This window comes from Ursus americanus, chromosome 21, assembly GCF_024610735.1.
Source record: "Ursus americanus isolate L20-20 chromosome 21, mUrsAme1.1.p, whole genome shotgun sequence".
NCBI classification, from domain to species: domain Eukaryota; kingdom Metazoa; phylum Chordata; class Mammalia; order Carnivora; family Ursidae; genus Ursus; species Ursus americanus.
In genome coordinates, this window is record NC_142147.1 from 19,869,271 (window position 1) to 19,889,589 (window position 20,319).

General features: G+C 35.8%; 1 long non-coding RNA gene across 1 annotated transcript in view; it reads left to right on the forward strand.

Moving 5' to 3' along the window:
- LOC148108227 (uncharacterized) overlaps positions 1 to 1,612 on the forward strand; it is a 28,307-nt gene extending 26,695 nt beyond the window's left edge. Inside the window, exon 3 of the long non-coding RNA XR_015720849.1 lies at positions 442 to 1,612. This is a non-coding gene — a long non-coding RNA (uncharacterized LOC148108227). The remainder of the gene's footprint in view (positions 1 to 441) is intronic.
- Positions 1,613 to 20,319: the final 18,707 nt, after the last annotated feature.

Genomic DNA, 20,319 nt, shown 5'->3' on the forward strand with positions numbered 1-20,319 from the left:
ACTGCCCCATTTTTAGCCCTGCTTTTGACCTTCAGGATAGCGACTCTGTTCTTTACCCCAAATACTTCTGCTGCTGAGTGCTTTGTATGTACGGATATTTTCTTGAAGGTTTGGTAACTTTAGAGCAAGTTATATCACAAGACTAAAAAATGTAAAAACAAACAAACAAAAATATATATATATATATATTTTTTTTATAGACATTCCTATTTCACTTATTTTGAGACCAGCTAGTATTGGAAGGTTTTTTACTGGTCATCTATGTCTGTTGGCTCCAGACTTCCAAAATACTCATTTGCTTCCTCTCTTCTCAGATTCTTCTCTTCCTGTTTTTCTTCTGTGCGTAGCAGACACTGATTCAACTATTTTCTTATGCAGGCAGGTTTTATATTTGTTTTGTGTTTTTGCTTTTTTACTTTTTGTTTTCTGTTTTTGTTTTAGCCTACACCCAGAGTACTCCATCATCAAGAGCAAATTGCTCTCACAAGGTAGTTTGGATAAAAGGAGGAATCCTAATCCCATATTTGCTACTGTAATACCACAGCGCTTCCCTATGGATGATGTACCAATCAAGCTTTGAGTGAAGTAACCCTCTATTTGGACAGAACATGGATTTTTAAGAAGGGTTTGCTTACGTCGTGTTATCTACCTTCTCTATTTCAATAAAACCTACATTATTTGCTTATTTTTCTATTTTTGTTCATACCCAAGGAGAATGAGCCTTGTAAAAGAGGGAGGTAGGAGAGCTGGAATACATTGCTTCCACCCAATAAAAGCCAACTGAAATGCCCAAAGGAAATGGAATACAGAGTAAACTTGGTTACACACTGAAATGAAGGAAGGAAGCCATCAGATTGCACACACCTTGAGGTCTCCTCGTTAAATATGCCTCAGATGGTATGGCCATCTGGAAAAATAATATGAATTGACTATCAATGTTAACTTCTATTAAAAAAAATCCTTTTTTGTCTGAGTGATTAAATAAAGAATTTCTTAAGGGATTCTCTCCCACAATTTCCTACACATCCAGAGTTTAATTGATACAGGCCAATGTTAGCTGCAATCCCTAAAAGAGGAGTTGTCTAAAATTAGTGTTTCTTTTTTCCACGCCTATCAGCCAGACACAGAGGCTGCATCTAATCACTTTGGCTGTGAGACAGAACATACATAATAAATGCATAAAATATATATCCATTTATGTACTCCTACACTCTCTTACTCAGTGATTTGTACCTTTTAAGTGCAAAGTGTTCACCCTCAAGGGATTGGCACCAGCTTACTATGTTTGAAAGGCCAGGTCTGGAATGTCATGGTCTGGCACTTAAATAATCTCAAGATTATTTTCTACCTTTAGCTTTCTAAACTTCTTCAAAATCAGGAAATAAAAATCTATCTAGAAAGCCAAACTTAAATGGGACAAGATGAGTGTGTCAAGTTGCAAAGCCAAAATTGTATGGAATGAGGAACTGTAAGGGAGGACATGGGCATTTAAGTGTGTTTCTGGCTTTTGGTGTGATATGGAATATGGGATTTCAGCGCATAGGCTAAAAGAGAAGAATTAAAGTTGTATATAAAGTTGTTTTTGATGTGTTTTTGTGGGCATTATGCAAAATCCAGGACTATGTTGAATGGTGTGGGAGATCCATAAAATATTTAAAATTCCTGTTTTCTTGAAGTATATTTCTTCTACTTAGGATCAACTTCTGTATCTCTCATTTCAAGAAATTTTCCCATGGAAAACATAATCATTTTAATATGAAAACATTATATTCATTTAATATTTCAAGTATTATACAAAGCAGAAAGAGGAAAACGACGGCACCAAACACTATAACTCAGAAATTACTAGTATGAACATTTGATGATAGCAGTGCAGGTTAGATGGGTGGATGGGTGGATGGATGGATAAAAAGATAAATGATGGATAGGTGATTGGAAGGACAAAAAGGAAGACAGAAAAATAGTTGAATGGATGGATACAAAGATAACTAAATTGATATTTACCCCTATTGGGATTTTAAATAAATGAACTTCATTTGTTCTACTTGAATTTAAGAGAAAAAAACATCCGAAGAAAAGCTTAAAGAGTTGCTGCCTTAAGATTTTTTTTCACATTAAGGAATCTAATTTATTTAAAAATCCCTGAGAAATTAAGAAAATACATTATTTAAATCATTAAGAGGTTAGACTCATTATTTTCCCTACATGTTTAAGGCAGTATGTATTGACTCCCTTTTATGCAAATAAGATAATTAGCACTCTGAAACTTTTTACCCACATCCCATTTTTTATTGCTAATTATATTAGTGTTACTTTGTTAAGGATTACACAAAGTACATTCTGTTCTGAATCGATTATTTTGCAGTTGTCAAGACAATTTGATAAACGGATTAAAATGAATGCCAGTTTTTATTGTGGAATATTTAGAAAAACACAAAAGCAGAGAGGATAGTATAAGGAAGCACATTATTAGTTTGAAACAAATCCTATACTTCATAACAAATTTAACATATTGATACGTTTTACTTTGGAACTAGAGAGGAGTCACAAACTCTATGTGGCAGGCACTGTGAAAAATTTTGCCCTCTAGTGAAATTTGGCAAAGTGTTGTCACAGCTGGGCATGGGGTGCTGTTGGCATCTAGTGGGTAGAGGTAGTGTTACTGCTAAACAGGACAGCACCCACAACAAAGAATTATCTTGTTCCAGAAATCACTAATGCTGAGTTTGAAAAATCCCACTCTAATTCATCATTCAGTACACAAATTTCCTTATTATTTTCTGCCTCTGATTTTCCAGAGTCTACTTCAACACTTCTCCTTCTGGGAGGTAAAAACTTTACTTCCTCTGATAATTCCTCAAAGGATGTGGTTTTCTAAACACCATCACCATCTCATTCCATTTCTCTGAATGCCAGGCAAGTTTAGCTCAGACATCCAGAATGGACCAGTTTCATCTGATTAAAATAGTTTTCTTTCTAATTCATTCCTGGAAAGGTACATTTGTAGTTTCTTTTTTTTTTTTTTTTTGTTTTTAAGATTTTATTTATTTATTTGACAGAGATAGAGACAGCCAGCAAGAGAGGGAACACAAGCAGGGGGAGTGGGAGAGAAAGAAGCAGGCTCACAGCAGAGGAGCCTGATGTGGGGCTCAATCCCATAACGCTGGGATCACGCCCTGAGCCGAAGGCAGACGCCTAACCGCTGTGCCACCCAGGCGCCCCAACATTTGTAGTTTCTTAACAAGTAGTAGTCCTGGATTAGGACCATCCTTTTGGAAGACCTATGATCAAGACTCTAATTTCTGTTGTCTGTTTGCCTTGGTGTTAAATACCATAAACTAAGTTGTCTCCACTCCACTGAACGCAAATTATTCTTTTTTACATAAGGTATAATCTTTGAGGACTTTAAAAACATCTTTACATTGGCAAAAATATACCTGGGTTAAACTGTTTATACTTATTAGACTGTATAATTAATATATTTATCAATAATTTCATTTTTTAACTAAAAATAGATGTTAACAAAATTTGTAAACACACCAAGAATGTGATAGCTTTGTCATTAATCTACTCAAGCGGGCATTTTCCAGTGCTATTCCTGAGAAGTTAGTAGCTACTTATATACATATAGAAAGGTATATGTAGAGGTCCTCCTTTCAAAACAACAGAAGCCCCTGGGTCGATCGTGGTTTAAGCATCTTATTTTGGCTCAGGTCATGATCTCAAGGTCCTGGGATGGAACCCTGCATGGACTCCCCTCTCAGTGGGGAGTCTGCTTGTCCCTGTCTCTCTGCCCCTCCTCCTGCTTGTGCTCTCCCTGTCTCTCTCTCAAATAAATAAAATCTTTAAAAAAGTAAAAAAATAAGACAAGAACAAGTTAAAACTCAAGACAAAGAATGAAAAGTATATGGATGTGGATAATGAATCAGAATAATGGAACAGAGTAAATGAACACAAAGTATATGGTTGGTATTCTCAGAGTAGATCCTAAAGAAAGATGTGGGCTCTGAAGTTAAAATTCCTTAGCTATTAGTTATTACCCATAACTTCAGTTTCTTCATCTGTAAAATGGTCGTACTAATGGCACCAGATTCAAAGGGTTATGCTAAGGAGCATTTTAAGTAATTATTGTGAAAGTCTTAGTTTAGTCCTTGTCACCTAGGAAATAACAAGTAAATACTGCTGTTACTATTATCATTAATCCTTGCTATAATATAATCTAATGTGTACTCTGTTTTTTCTGACAAGGTTAATGGGTTTTAGTGGATGAAATGACTTTTTCAAAAGAGAAAATTCAGTAAGTGGTACAATTAATATTAAAACTCTTCTGCCACTGAGTCCATCTGCTTTGCCCGATTTTGAAACTAAAACTGTTAACAAATCCATTATTTTTAAACACAGAAGCTTCTATGGAATACCCTACAGATAAAGGAGAGAGGCACTTCTTGAATACCTTAAATAAGAAGTTAGCAAAACCCTACACGCCAAAAAAAAAAAGTTGTTTGGCTTTTAGGTTAGTTCTCAAGCTCTCATTTCCAGGTCCCTTCTTTTCACTTCTCTGATTTTATGAATTTCATTCAAGGGTCTGCTCTTTTTGGTTGGTGGTAACATCCCAGAAAGACCTACATGAATGAACCTTGACTTTACACCTACATTCTTTCCCCCTTTTCTTAATTAGATCTAAGCCTTAACACCTGTCTCTTCAGTACAGAAACCCTACATACTCTGGTTTGCTCATGCACCATCCTTGTGCATAGCCAGTAACCTAGAGCATAACCTGAGGTGGGCTCAGAAACATTTTGTTCAGGACTGCTCGGACAGAGACTGACAATGGCAGATTGTATTGGTTAGCCTCTGTGTGCTTCTCTTCTGCTTATTTTATTTACTTTAATGTTCAGTTATTTATTTCTGGACAGGGAGCAATTGATTAGTGAGATCCCCCGTTACCTCTGACAAACTTATTAAATATTTATATGTATTTATGCTAATTGCCTTCTCTTCTTCATTGCACTAGAGCAGGAGAAATTGTACTTATCTTCACTCATTCATTCATTAACTCACTTGTACATTTAGTGATTAATTTTAGAATTTGTTCAGTGTGTGGATTGAGTAGCTGCTACATGCCAGGATAGTATGCAAGGCCCTCCACACATAAAGGTGAGCACTAAGATGATTGATCTCTTGATACAGTAATGACATAGTAGAGGATAAAACAGTGTTTTTGTAGGGGAGTAAATGGAGGGTTTATAAAGAAAGTGGTTCAGCCCATGTTCAAAGGCATACTAGAAATGTGCCAGGGATTGAAATAGGAGTAGCTATTCCAGATAGGTAAAATCGCATACAAATAATCAAGAAGAAATGGGGAGTTCTGACACTCAACCTGGTATTTTATAAATTCGTTTTTCAAATCTGTCTCACAAAAGAGTGCACAAATGTGCTTGACATCTGTCACTCTAAATGTCTCTGTGTCACTTAGACATAGCTAGCTTTGTAACCAGAGAAACTCTTTTCTTAGTCCAAATAGAGTTTGGGACCCTTTTCAGCAAACCCTAGAGAACAGAAATATCACCTAACTTTTAGTGGTCTTATTCCCTTGTTTATTCCCGTGGCCATTTGCAATGCCAAACAATGGAGCAAATAGCAACAGCCATTTGCATGCAGGAAATTCCTCTAGCCTCCAGGCAATAGTTGACTCCACCACTCCACCTGGGCTTGATAATAATTGAATCACTGTGGTATCCTATGTTTGGATTGTCAATAAATGGGAATCCAATGTCATTTTTAGTTTAAAGAAAACCAAACAAAACAACTTTCTATATCTGCAGAAACATTAATCAGATCCTAACAAACGACCAGAGTCACTATGCTCAAAATTAATGCAACAGCCTTCTCACTTTGTTTTCCTGTATTCCAAGGTTTGAATGTCAGCCCTGTCAGCAACTATGACAGTATGACAGTATGACAAGAAGGTCACATTAGGTAGACTGATAACAGTATAATGATGCTAACCCAAACTAGACCCAGTCTGCTATTATATATGCAGGTCCTTCCATAGAAGGTATCCTTTTGGTAAAATGTTACAAATGTTTTCTTATTTAAGTTATTAATAGCTGGGAATTTTAATATTTTAACAGCAAAACTTTATGAGAAAAAATAAATGAATATATATCTAGTCTGTGTGGAAGAGAGTTTGTTAGGTACTTAGATTGAAACACAGTTCTTTCAGTATCTTTGTAGACTAAAAATATATTTGGTGCAGACAGGACACTGAGAATATTTTAGGATTACGGAAGAATAAAGTATAAAGGAGGAAATGCACGGGGTGATAATAGAAAAATATGAACCAGATTATGAAGTATCTGGTAAAGAGATCAGAGGAGTTGAGATTCTTTCTTTAGCCAACAGGAAGGCTTGAAGTAATTTTGGGCAAAGGAAGTACAAGATTAGCTGTATTTTATTATAAAATTTTAATCTAGGAGCAGCATTTCAATGGATGAGTCTGGAAAAGGGAAAATGGTTAAGAAACAAAACAAGGGTGTTTGCCTTGGGTTGGAGAATGGACAGAAGACATATTTAAGAGTTAAATGCAGCTAAATTACCAAATTAATGACTGATTAGACAGTAGGCTAAAAATAGACAGTCACTTGAGGAATATTCCTCTAAATGCAACACTTAAACTGTTCTCTGCCTCCACATGCCCTTCCCATCATTTCAGAAAATATTCAGTTATTGCTCACAATGCCTGTCTTCCTTTTATACTGAGACAGGACTGGTGTGGTTATTTATAAGTCTCCACATCTGGAGAACTAATTTGTTTGTGGACTGCTCCAGTTCCACAGAGTAGTTAGCTATCACTCAGTTGCACCAAATTCATTCAACCCTGATAATTAAATTAAATATCTACCGACATCAAAGAGACAGCAGAAACTTACTAACAATACCAAAAAGTTTTCTGGGCCCCTAAAGAAAGCCACAATGCATTATAATAGATACAGATGACATATTCTGTAGTGGAGTGATGGTCAATTTAATATTCCACTCATATTTTAATGTGTCTGTAGTGTAGTCTAGCGGAATATGGTCTCACAAGTGAAGTAACACATTGGCGGCTCAATATAATAGGACTGACGTTACCATGGAGTTCAATATTACATGGGCATGACCTTACTGAAGAAGATTTAATTACTTGAAATACCAGAAGGATGACACCATAACAATATCATTGCAAAGGTCTTTAGAAAGAAGAGCTTGAGTGTCATGGCTGCTGACTTCCACACATGCATTTTATTATTTTTTTTTAAATCTGCATTAATTTTCTGAGTTAAGGGCATCACCGTCAATTTTCGCACAGCCTACAAGTCACAAAATCATTCTATCTCTTAAACATTTTTTCCCCATTCCTTCTTTTTAAAAGATTGTGTGCACTTTAAAAAATAATCAGTGTGAAGTAGTGTCCCTGCCATGCCTAAGGCACAAGATGGTTCCTCTCTACAACTGAGTCAGTCCTTTATCCTTCCTGCAATATGCTAAGAGTGTAAATGTGTGTGTATGTGTGTGTGTGTGTGTGAGAGAGAGAGAGAGAGAGAGAAGGAGAGACTGTTGGTCTGTTGGATTCTGTGTTTTATAGTACATTATGATATTTTTTCTATACCTTACCTTCCTTATTTATTATTTACTTTCATATTTCCTTATGCATCTTGGGAAAGTGCTTCAAATATAGATTACTTACTAGGGCTGTATAGTACTTATTGTATAGATTCACTGTGATTTATTAGAACAGTATTCTATTTATGGCTAGTTAGGTTACTTACAGTCTGTTATGAGCTGAATTGTGTCTTCCCCAAATTCACAGGTTGAAATCCTAACACCCAGGACCTCAGAATTTTACTGTATTTAGAGAGAGGGACTTTAGAAAGGAAATTAAGTTAAAGTGAAGCCAATAGGGTCAGCCCCTATTCATTTTGACTGTTGTCCTTATAAGAAGAGGGATTTGGGATACACAAAGGAACACAAAGTACACACACAGAGGAAAGACCGTGTGAGGACACAGTGAGAAGGCAGTCATCTGCTAGCCAAGGAGAGAGGCTTCAGAAGAAACCAAACCTGCGACATCTTGATCTCAGACCTTGGCCTTCAGAACTGAGACAATGAATGTATATTGTTTAAGCTACTCTGTGGTATTTTCTTATGGCAGCCCTACCAAAATAATACACAGTCTTTTGCCTTTATAAAAATATAGAAATTAATCATTTATATGAGGTTATCAATGCATATTTTTGCACATTAGATATATAAGATCTACTGACTCCATGTAAATTAATGTTGATGCTTATTAAAACCTGCACCAAAAAGAATTATCTTTACGTGGAAAAATGGTATCTTCTTTCTTGGTTTGGTTTTTATTCCTTTAAATTTGAGTGGGCATATATGTCTTTTCCTATTACCAACAAGCACGGGATACTTTCCTAACTTTCTTTTGATTGTTGCCAACTTTATTTTTTGTAGATATGTTTGTTTTGTTAGCCATTATCAATCAGTATTAAGTGACTTTAGGAATTTATTTCTTATTTATTTCCAATTATAATGCAGAGCTTCTCTAATGCAATTACTTTACTAATATTTTGATTTTCTTAAAGATTTTATTTATTTGAGAGAGAGAGTGTATGTGTGCGTGAGGTGGGGGAGGGGCAGAGGGAGAAACAGACTCACATTGCCCTGGACTTGATCCCAGGACCCTGAGTTCATGACCTGAGCCAAAGCCAGACACTTAACCAACTGAGACACCCACGCACCCCTCATATTTTGATTTTGAATTAAAAATAAATCTGTGATCATTCTGGAATTTATTAGGTATAAATCTGAATATATGAATTGGCTGGGTTAGAATATTTAATATATATTATTAATTGATCATCTTATAGTCTAATAATTAATAAATAATTTTAAGTGTCAATGATTAAATGTTAATTACTGATTAATTAAATGTAACAAAATGACCATAGGCATATGTATGTATACATATATAGTATATTTTAAATCTCTTTTATTACCTGACCATGTGTGTTTTTCCCTTGTTATTATATCCAAGTTTATCTCACTATTCCTATATGCTTATTGTTTAGAATCAGCTCATTTACTTTTGATTACCAAGTCTGGCTGATAACCTATTCTACAATTGTGTTTAAGTTTTAGATTGATTTAAGGAGAATTGATTTCTTTAAAACATCGAGTGTTACCCCAAAATAATGATTGTCTTTTTATATATCGGGGTGTTCCTTTTGTCATCATATAAATCTTGCACGTTTTTTAAAGATCATTCGTACCTGTATTATATTTTCATGGGAAGTTACATAGGATGTCTTTATCCTCAGTATATTATTCTTTGTTTTTCTATTTAAGAAACTGATTTTTTTTGCATGTTAATTTTGTAATTAGTCATCTGAGCTAATTCCTTTAAATTCTTAGTATTTTCTTTTTCAGTTGATTCTCTTGAATTAATTAGACTTGCCAGAAAAAAAAGAAAAATTGACTTCCTTCACCCTTGTTCCATTCACTTTTTCATTTCACTTCACTTTTGCGGTTTTGCCCCAGCTGCTTTTCCCCACTTTGCCTTCTGTTCCTTCAGTTCCTATGATGGCCAGGGTTCTAGACCTCTTATTTTTGTTGTTGTTGTTGTTGTTGTTGTTGTTGTTTTGTATGCCTATCTTTTCACAATTGCTCTCCACTGTCTTCTCAGCTCAGATCTCTTAACAGTCAAGAGTCATAATGGTGTCATTCTGCCTAAAAGTACCAGCAGATTTCTACCTACAACCTGGAATCTAGACATTGAGAGACTTTTGCTTCTACCACATGCACAGGCAGATGGAAGTGGTCAGAGAACAGTGTTCTAATTGTGGCAGAGGTGTTTGAATAGACTTTACACAAATTCTTTTTGGTCATCCCTGTACAGTTAAAATTTAATCTGGGGAATTCCAAGGGCTCCATTGGTGGGATAGTCGATTTCAGCTTTCTAACCTACATTTTTAGCCAATGGCCTTATTTGATCAAGCACAACTGAGAAGTCCAAGAGGAGACATTAAGAAGTAAACATCCTTGATTGTGTCTCCTTTCCCAACCTTTAAAGCCTGTCATTCCTCAGCTCTAAGAGGTTGTATGATCCAATTAGGCAAATTGAAAAAGACTGCTTTTATGCAAAAGCATGAGAAAGTTAATTGAAATCAATCCATGTTCAGTGAAAATGCTACAGACATCAGTGATAATTTAGAGCAATTAAAAGATGTTGTCCTGAAGCAAGGCAGAAACATTAAGTTTAAAAGCCTGTTAAAGGAAAATTACCAAAAATATTTAAATGATATTATTCACCTTAGATGGACTGGGGACAGCTAAATCAATTAGAAATTGTAAGGTATCTCATTAGTCAGAAGCTGTGTTTTTAAAACCATTGAGATGAGAATCCATCACCTAGTATCCTATGTTATTGCCAAATTATCTGTTAAAAACAATGCATTCACCCTAGTTTTGAGTAAATTCTTCGTGAAAATATCTACTGCAGCTCAACCATCAGCAAATAGTTCTCCTATCTATGAAATAGGGGTATTTTTAAGCTGGTTTTTCAAGCTGTACTTTTCGGATATCTAAATATTCTGGGAGGCAATTGGGCATGTTTTATTAGGTAGGGTAAGGTAGAAGAGAAAACAAAGGAATAACCAGTTAGAACTCTGGAACTCCTATTTCATGACAAACACATTGACATACCTGTTTTATTATATTGAAAATACATGGAAAGCAGGGATATCATACATGTTCACCATGTGACCATTCCCTTTGCCTTGGCCTTTATGTACATAAATCACCATTCAGTCAGGTTTTCTTTTCCCCAGAAGCTTAGATAGAGCCGCAGAATCTTTCCTAAAAGTGATACAGGCAACTATCCCCAAATAATCAGAGTTAACATAAGACAAATCTTAACATAAGATTTCACACTTATGAAATGATTCCTTAATAAAAGTAAATAACAGAAAAATTATTTTGTGTTAAAAAAAACAAAACAAAACAACCCCCCCCCCCAAAAAAAAAAAAACTACTATAAGCCCATTTACAGACTTGGCTCTTGTTATATTCTTTAAGCCTCGGGTGTACTAGCCTCTTTATCTACTTCTAGAACCCCAATTGCCCCTTGCTGTTCTTATTAAGTAAAGATCTAACATTTTGGTTGCTCATAGAATTCTGCTGAGAAGTCTGCTTAGGGCTACCCCTTTGCTCACAGGATACAGGTGACCACCTTAGAACGGCACCAGAAGCTTTCCCTATTCTAGCCGCGTAAACAACAATTTCTTACAGTTGCTCACTCCTGGGTTCATAGACATATAAACTTTCTTAAATACTAAACACCTCATGTAGTCTCTCTTTGCCTGTTTACTTTCACATGCTGGAAAAAAATCTCTCTGGAATCCCTAACCCAGCCCTCAAAAATAAATAAATAAATTAATTAATTAATTAATTAATTAATTAATTAATTAAAATAAAACAAAAATCATCCTATACCTTTCCAATCGTTTTTTTAAACCCAAGTAATGTGTTTTCCCTCTGTGAGGGCTTGCTCTAGCCTCCTGCTACAATGCTTTTTGAACCATTCTCCCTTTTGTTTCTACCATTCCACCCAATATAAATCTACCTTGGAGTCCTGATTACCCTTCTCGTGATAACTTGAGATGATAAAATGCTCTACTACATATCTGTGTGACTTTGGGAAAATTAATTTGTCTCTCTGAGCCTTAGTTATCAGTAACAAGATAATGTTGTTTGAAAATATTAAACTCATGAATGCAAATAAATCACAAGTATTGCACAATCCAAAGTGGTTAATATTTCTACTTTTTTAGTGTTATCCAATCATTTTTACTATACCTACAACTACTGTTGTTGCTACTACTGCTCCTGTTAACTCTGAATATTACTAGTATCCTATCCAGTGAAAAAAGTGTAAAGTTATTGCTTGAAAATGTGTCCTATCGTATGTGCTCATCATAAGAACTCAGTTTGGGACATTCTCAGACAATTTCTTCCACCGGTATCACCCTTAGATCAGGGTGGGTGAAACCTTGTCCCAGGCATTGAAATTCTAGGGACTCATACTTTGGAGTAAATTTCCTTGACATTTTCAACCAAGAAATTAGAGTAGCAGTGCCCACAAAATGGGGTGTTTCTGAGCCCAGAACACAACAAATGTGGGGTTTGGTCTCCATTTATTTCCTTCCTTCAGTATTCTTCTACCTTACCAATGATCCCCTTACTACCCCTTCTAAGTGGCGTTTACCAGATGCCCTGCTGATATCCAGGACTTGCACCTATGAAGTTGTCCTCGAGCCATGACCAGGTGTAGTTCTAAAGCATAGCCTGAAGGGCAGATCCCTCTTGCTGGTCAGGGTAGTATTTCTTTCACAGGATCACATAAGATTGAGCTACTAGAACTTGGGTTGTTCAAATTATTTATATAAACAGGCATCTCACCCCAATTTTTTTCTCAGGAGCCTAAATATTTTAGAGACACTTCTGTATAATGCAACCTCTACATTGTGCCACTTTCCTACACACTGATTATGTAAGCCATTTTCATTTACTGGCCCACCTTATCCATTGTCTTTGTCATACACAAGGAACTTGGCCACTCTCAAGTATTGATCAACTTATTAACTGCTGATGTCTCAGATTCTACCAGTCCGACATGTTCTTAGATTCTTAATTACTTTAAGTGTGTCTTTTGGGTGATGCCTTCACCTTGTATGTGGGATCCACCCAGCTCAGTATTTGGCACTTCTTCTCTAAGGCACTTAACCATCATTGTTACCATCCATCATTTTTGGTGCCTAGATCTTGATGGAAACCAATTCACATAGCTATGAATAAAAGATTTCTCCTGCCCTTGAGAAGATCAATGGAGATATAGGAAATACTATCTTACCTAACAATCACCTAGAAATACCTTGACTATGACATGGTCATAGTCCATGACAAGGGCGCCTTGTTTCAGGGGGTAATCATTTACTCTTTGGATTTATTTGCATTATCTGAGAAGCATAATATCAGCTTCTGTGGGGATTAACTAGGACTGGATTTAAAATACAGTGGCTGATGTCAGATAAGCAGGAATAAAATATTAAGCCAAATAATTTCATATCATGTAGGGCAACAGGCAGCAAGATGAATAAGCCTCTTATTCAAATTATCTGCATCCAGAAAGTAGAAAAGGTGGCTCATGGAAGATTCTAATTATAAAAACTGGGACCATCAGAGGTCTTAGGACCCTCTAGCCAAAGAATTTGAGAAATGTCTAAATGACAGAACTGTTGCCAGAAAATTTTTCCATTGCCTTCCTTAATTATTCTGTTAATTATTTCCACTAGGATATGCAAAACTGGTTCTAATTTTTAAAAAGATTAAACTCTGTCTTTTCTATCATAACCAAAGATCAAAGTGTTCTGATAAATGAAACAGCATAGGAATCTAGATGCAGATTTTTAACTACAGTTACTCCAAACTATCCACATCATTCAGTTTTCCCTTAAGTTTCACTGTGGGTTGAGCATTAAGTTAATTTTCAAAAAAAAACAAAATAGATGTATATGGCATGGCCATTGACTTTATCTTACTGACAGAAATTTATTCAACTAAGGTATAAAAAATAACATTTGTAAGTTTTTTGTCATTTTCAGATAGTCTTATGATATGTCATATTTTAATATAGCATACAATTATTAAATATATATGTTCATATATCTTATTTTCCCAACAATAGTGAAGGTCTCTCTGAAAAATGCACGTAGTTGGCACTAAATAAATTGAAAAAAAAAAAAAAAACAAACAGATAAACTACTAACATTTTCATTTTATAGATGAAGATTTGACACTCATAAATATTAACTAATGATAAAACTCCTGCAGTGACTAATGAGATGAGATTTGAGTTGAATCCAGTTGCTAATTCTAAATCCTTTGCCTGTGTGAATGTATGCATGCATGTGTGCATTTTCCTATCTGAACTGTTTTGATTTTTTTTCTTAATTTTCCTGGTACTGGGCACTTGATTCTATTCCCACATCATTTCTGCTTCTAATTGAGCATTCTCCCCAGGCACCCCAGAACTAGTATTCCCAACCCTCATGATGAATCTACCCCTTTATCCCACCAGATTAGAACCGTGAATATGGCAGCTAGTTACACAGGACTTTGGGTTTGCTGCACTTACTTACAGGGTAATTATACTGGTGCTTCTCAGGAGATCCAATCTATGAATAAGTTGATGCTTCAAAGTTCACTCATACTCTTCACTGACTAATGCCCCTTCCCACTGCCCTGACTACAAGAACTCCAAGTTCCACTTGCCCAAACGTAACATGATTTATGCACTGGTTTTCTCCCTTGAATAACGTAGGCGTTTGCTGCTTAGCTTCAATGATCAATAGCTTTAATCTCACTAATATGTATGTCACAAAATTTAGTATAGAGTTTTCTTTAAGATTTCAAAGTATCTTAAATCTTTATTAGTTAAACAATCTCAAGTATAGGACTTGGTGAAAGAAAGAAGGGAGACAGGTGGGGAGGGAAGGAGAAAGAAAGGACAGAAGAAGAAGGAAGGAAGGAAAGGAGGGAGGGAGGGATGGAAATTAGAGAAGAGAATGAGAGGGGGAGAAGAAAGAAGAGAAAAGAAAGTCTACTTTATTGGCCTTTCTATTTAGAGGAATCAGTCACTCATCATTGGATCTACTCATTAAAGAGACATTCATTAAGCACCTACTGTATGCCGTGTCATATCACTTCCTAAGTGACTTAGCTGAGCCTACCCTTTTCCCTTCCAGTGGCCTTACTGCAGTTTGTAATTCAGTTTCTTTATTGGCTCTCTCTTGTAGCTATAAACTCCATGAGGGAAGGGACTGAAGGCCTCTATCCACAATGCCTTAGGTGATGTCTGGGACATAGCAGACACTCAATATTTTATGAATGAATGAACAAATGATTAAGTTAATTAGAGTGTTACAGTGGCTGAATATAAAACAGCTCCCCTCTCAAGGATGCTCTGAGTGCTGTACTCTACCCCCGTGTCTGAAGTTCTCCCCAAATCCTGGATTTGAAATCTCCCAGTAGGACTTTCTGCCCGTGCCTAGAAACCCCCAGTTCTCTGCAGAAGATGGTGCATTTGTCATTACCCCAGTATTCTGACATAACTTCTTGTCAGCTCTTGATTTAGATCAATAAAGTTTTCCAGCATATACTAACAATTAAACGTTAAAAAAAATCCATTTTACTGCTGAAAATATAAGCTTCATAATAAGTTAAAAACCTGATTTTGTAGATGATTTGTTCATTTAACCTCTGCTAAGGACAAAAAAAATATGATTTATTGATTTTGACTTTCTAATAAAAAAATCATGTCATCTTTTAATAACCAACTTATTACCAGATGCTGGGGCCTTGGGTCCCATAAACAAGGATTATGGTTAAAACATATTGAAAGGAGAATTTCAATATAAAAATCAATAAAAATAATGTAAAAAATAAGTCAAAAGCAAAAGCAATTCCTTCTCAGGGCTTTATAATAACATTTTTAAAAAAATCCTCAGCCTGTTGCCTGATCCTAAGTAGAGCAGTAGAAAAGTAATAATGGAAAAATTAACAAATAAGTATATTCATAAATAAATACTTTTTTAGTAAAGACAGTAGCTGCCATTTATTGAGTACTCATTTTGTACCAGGTGTTGGTGTGGCAGCTTAAATTACTACAAGAGAACCATGTGTGTACAATAGAATGTGTCCCAAGCAAGAGATTTAGTTCTTTTACGTAAATTAACATATTTAAAACTTGGAGCAGATTCTTGCAGCTCTGTGTTTTAATGCCCATATTTTAGAATGAGGAAGTAGAGGCTCAGAGATGTTGATTCACTTGTGCCAAATCACAGTTAACACTATTGAGTTCAGATATTTGGTGATCTTTCCGCTAAACTCTGCTATCCCTCCCAAACACAGGAAGATACTAAAATAAATTCAATCAACCACACTGTCAATTGCTGGAGTTTTAATTATTTTTAAGGAGAATTGTAGGTCTTTTTTTTGTTTGTTTCTAATATGTCATCCCCAAGGTGGTTCTCAGCTATTACTCAGGCTAGTTTTAATAAGTGCCAGCATTTAAATTTTTTCACATGATAGGATTGTACAACTGAAAGCCAGGGCTTATTTTCTGTGAGCAATGTTTAATCAAAAGTGACCCATAATTTCAAGCTCCAATGCCTGCCACCACCTTATTAACTCGATACTTGTTCACTTTGGAGACTCCTCACTCAGGTTTAAAATATGGTGGATGATCCTTAGAGAGGTTCTTTCTCTACCGTCCTCTCCTCTGACTGCCCTTTCTAAGAGATCAAGAAAGCAACTTCTGTCTTTTGGTTTCTTAATATCTCCTGTTTACGGCAGATGAGTCTCATTATTATCAAAATGGAGTCTTTTTGCCAGCCTGTATGTAAGCCACTCTCATCTTTAGTCCAGTATCCCAAAAGAATTTCCCAAGAACTCAGCAAAGGGGGTATTGTATCTGACCACAGCAGAATTAGGGATGTTATTCATTAAATCAATTGTATCAGTTATGAGAAAAAGGGTACAGATTCTGCTCCCTTTCCCCATGACAGTATAAACTTACATTTTATAAGTTTTTATTTTTAAAAAATTTATGGTTTTTAAAATACATATGTTTTATAAGAAAAAGAAAAATAAATTAAACCTAAATCCATAAAATGCTGAGATTGCCTACGTTTTCAAATCATATGCCCACCTCTGGGCTTCTTCTTCCTTCTTTCCTTTGTACTTTCCTTCTTATTCTTTCTTTCCATTTAATCTATATATGTAATTTTTTAATGTCACAGATCTGCTTTTATCCAAGGTCTTAAGAGAGTGATTATCACCATAGAATGGGAAATAAAACAATCAGAGGACTGGCTTTGAGAGAGACAAAAATCCAGAATGTCACATGAAGGGATGGTTGGCCATGTTTTGCAGCGGAGGGATTGAAGAGAGGTGGGAAGCAAGAGGAGAAGAGCAAATAGAAGATAAACAGAGGAAGGGCCAAGTGACTTGTTGAGACTGTCCATATCCATGTTGGCTCCCCCCCCCCCCATTGGGCCATTGTTTGTTAAATCTTTGAGTAGACTTTTTGAGTTTGTACAATCGGGAGCAAGAGGCCCATTTGACTTTGTATCACAAAGACACTGGCAGGAAATTGAGACCTATACTTTTTTAAGGACAGCATTTAGATTTAGAAAGCCATGAAGTTTGAATCCTGTTTTTATAGATGTGACCTTGGATGAATTCTTAAGTCTTAGTTGGTCACCTGCAAGAAACCTTGTGAAAGAATTAAATATGTATAGGCAAATGGAATTAGAGCAAGGGGATGTTTTCCTCATGCATGATTCAACTGGGCATTTAGTAATACTGGATTAATTCAGATCTCTGTATTGTCATCCTTTGGCTCCATCTGTCAATATGGAGAAAGCTAGAAAGCCACCTTTTGGTTCATTTCATTTGTCACTTCCTGGCACTTTCCTGAAGAATCTTCAGGCAGCCAACTGTAGTTAAATGGTGGTGTGATGGTGTTCGAAAAAATCAAATATTCTTTAGGCTATCATCCCGGGGTCAGTCCTGGGCTTAAAATGAATTAAATTACTCTTCAGAACTATGGTCATCCCTCAGAATTGACAAAGAATATCTTCTGCCAGAAAATAAGATTTGGAAGTTAAAAGTTTGTACCTATTGCATGCTTTTGATCCCAGAACAATTTTGTTGGTTCCAGCTACATTCCTCTTGTACACATTCCCTTTTTACCACCATGAATGCAGTCAACCTTCATTTCTAACTCCATCCCCAATCCATTCTTCTTATATTCACTTTTGAGTAAATATTTGTGCATACACGTATATATTATGGTGCTGATGAACAAGATTAATGACAAGATATTTCCTATTAAAAGAGAAATATTATAAAAGGGGAAAAACATCAAAACACACCAGCCATTCTTAGATAAATTTTGTAGAGTATGTATCCTTTGTTATTTTTTCTGTTGCTTCATATTACCAATACCTTCTCCAGTCCTTTGCTAGAAATCTCATCCCACTGGGAAGTAACATTGAGTGAATTTGGGCTTTTCCAAGGTCACTGATATCAGTGCTGGTTGAGAAGCTTAGATTATGCAGGCTGTTCAAGGAATAGGAGCTATTCAAGGGAAAAGATAGGTCCAAGAGAGACAGTAACATGCAATAAACTGTACTGAGTGGTACTTGGATATGGATGTATGAAAGACAAAGTTCTTAGAACATGAGACCATCCAGAGGCTTAGGGTAAGAGAATCAAACTGGAGGGCACTCATGGGGGAGAGGGAAATTGGAGACAAGGCTTATGTCTAGATGATATTGCTCAGCTGCAAGGCAGGGAGTCTGTGTCAAACAATTCTGAAGGGCAGGAATTGCTTGGAGGCTTTACAACCACAAGACTACCTTATCAATAGTCAACAATGCTGGGTGAGGTATACAAAGTAGGGAGGCTCTAAATGGCTAAAATCTGCTTATTGAGTTATTTTTTTTAACATTGGGTGTATGAACATTTGAATTTTGTACCTGCAGGCTTCTGAACTGATGGGTCTCAATATGCAGTGAAGAAATAAACAACCTAGCAACCAATATATAGAGGCCATTTGTGCCTAATTTATGTAATATATTCATAAAGAACTCAGAATACCAAAGGCTGAGATTGTGTTCCTAGATAAGGAGCATTGGAAAGATCTTCTGTTTCTTTCATTTTATGATTTAAAAAAAAATTATTTATTTGACACAGAGAGAGAGTACAAGTAGGCAGAGCGGCAGGCAGAGGGATAGTCAGAAGCAGGGTCCCCGCTGAGCAGGGAGCCTGATGTGGGACTCGATCCCAGGACCCTGGGATCATGACCTGAACCAAAGGTAGGCACTTAACTGACTGAGCCACCCAGGTGCCCCTCATTTTATACATTTTAAGAAAAAAAAAGTGGGTACAGAATTTGGAGAAGACTGGGGTTGACATATCCTTATTGAATTTTGGTGAAGTGATTCTTTTTTGAATAAAATTTGGGGACAATAACATATGATTTTCATGCTTTTGTCAATATTATCAATTAATAACACCCCCTAAAAATTTCCCAAGTAAAATAGTCATGCCGTATATACCTGATTTTAAGGGACTATAACTATTAAAAGTGTCTGGGGAACTGAAACACACACTAAATACTGTGACCTTAATTTGGCCTCACATACTTTTTCAATTAATATTCCTATCATTGTTCATCAAGCAACTCATCTAACAGTCTCAAAACAACCTAGATGGATCTATTATTGTTAATTTGGTTTTGGTTGTCGTTAAACAGTCTTAGCACTAACAATCTATCAGTACTGTCTTGGGATGCCCTTCTGTGTCTTTCTTGGTAAACTCTTACTAATGCATCAAATTAAACTTACTAGTTACCTTCTAATAAAGTTTTCTCTGAATATCCCAAGCAAAATGAATAACCGCATCCTCTGTGTCTTCATAACATTTTGCTTGTGATATTTTTATAGAACAACTGCTTCAAATTATAATCATTATGTTATGTTTTCTATATTGTAGATCCTCTCATCCCATTCTTTAAAGGGTATGACTCTCATAACTGCCTCTTCATCATCTAGTGCAGGGTCTGAAACATAGAGTCACTTAGGGATGGCTAGATTAATAAAGTAAGTGTATTAATTTTTTGTAACGTTGTAAAATGTTTATCCATTCTGATCATATATGACTACGTAATAAATTATGCTAAAGGAGAAGCTCTTCAATGATTAAATAATTATAACAATAATTATTATTTTATAAAAAGAATGTGTATACCAATTAGCAAGATAAGTTAAAACAAATCCTTATAAATGCCATGAGTGGATTCCAAAATGCATAAAAAGTCTGAGAATATTCCAGAAAGTTCTGTAACTAACCTTTGCTTCTCTGGAGATGATAGAACTAATTGCCCAGAAAGTTCTGCCCCATAGTTTAGTGGGAGAGCTTCTTTTTGGATGGCAGCAATAACTCTCCATGTCATGAAAAACCAATATCATTGAGATTTGCCCTTGAGAGAAATCTGACAATTTTCAGAGTTACAGAAAAAAAAAAAAAAAAAAAGTCAGGGGCATAACTGCTATAGCATGTTACAGACCTAAGTGTACTAACTTCACCTGCACACCCTACTTTTAGATTTTCTTTTAACTTACACCATCTGTTGGTCTGGAT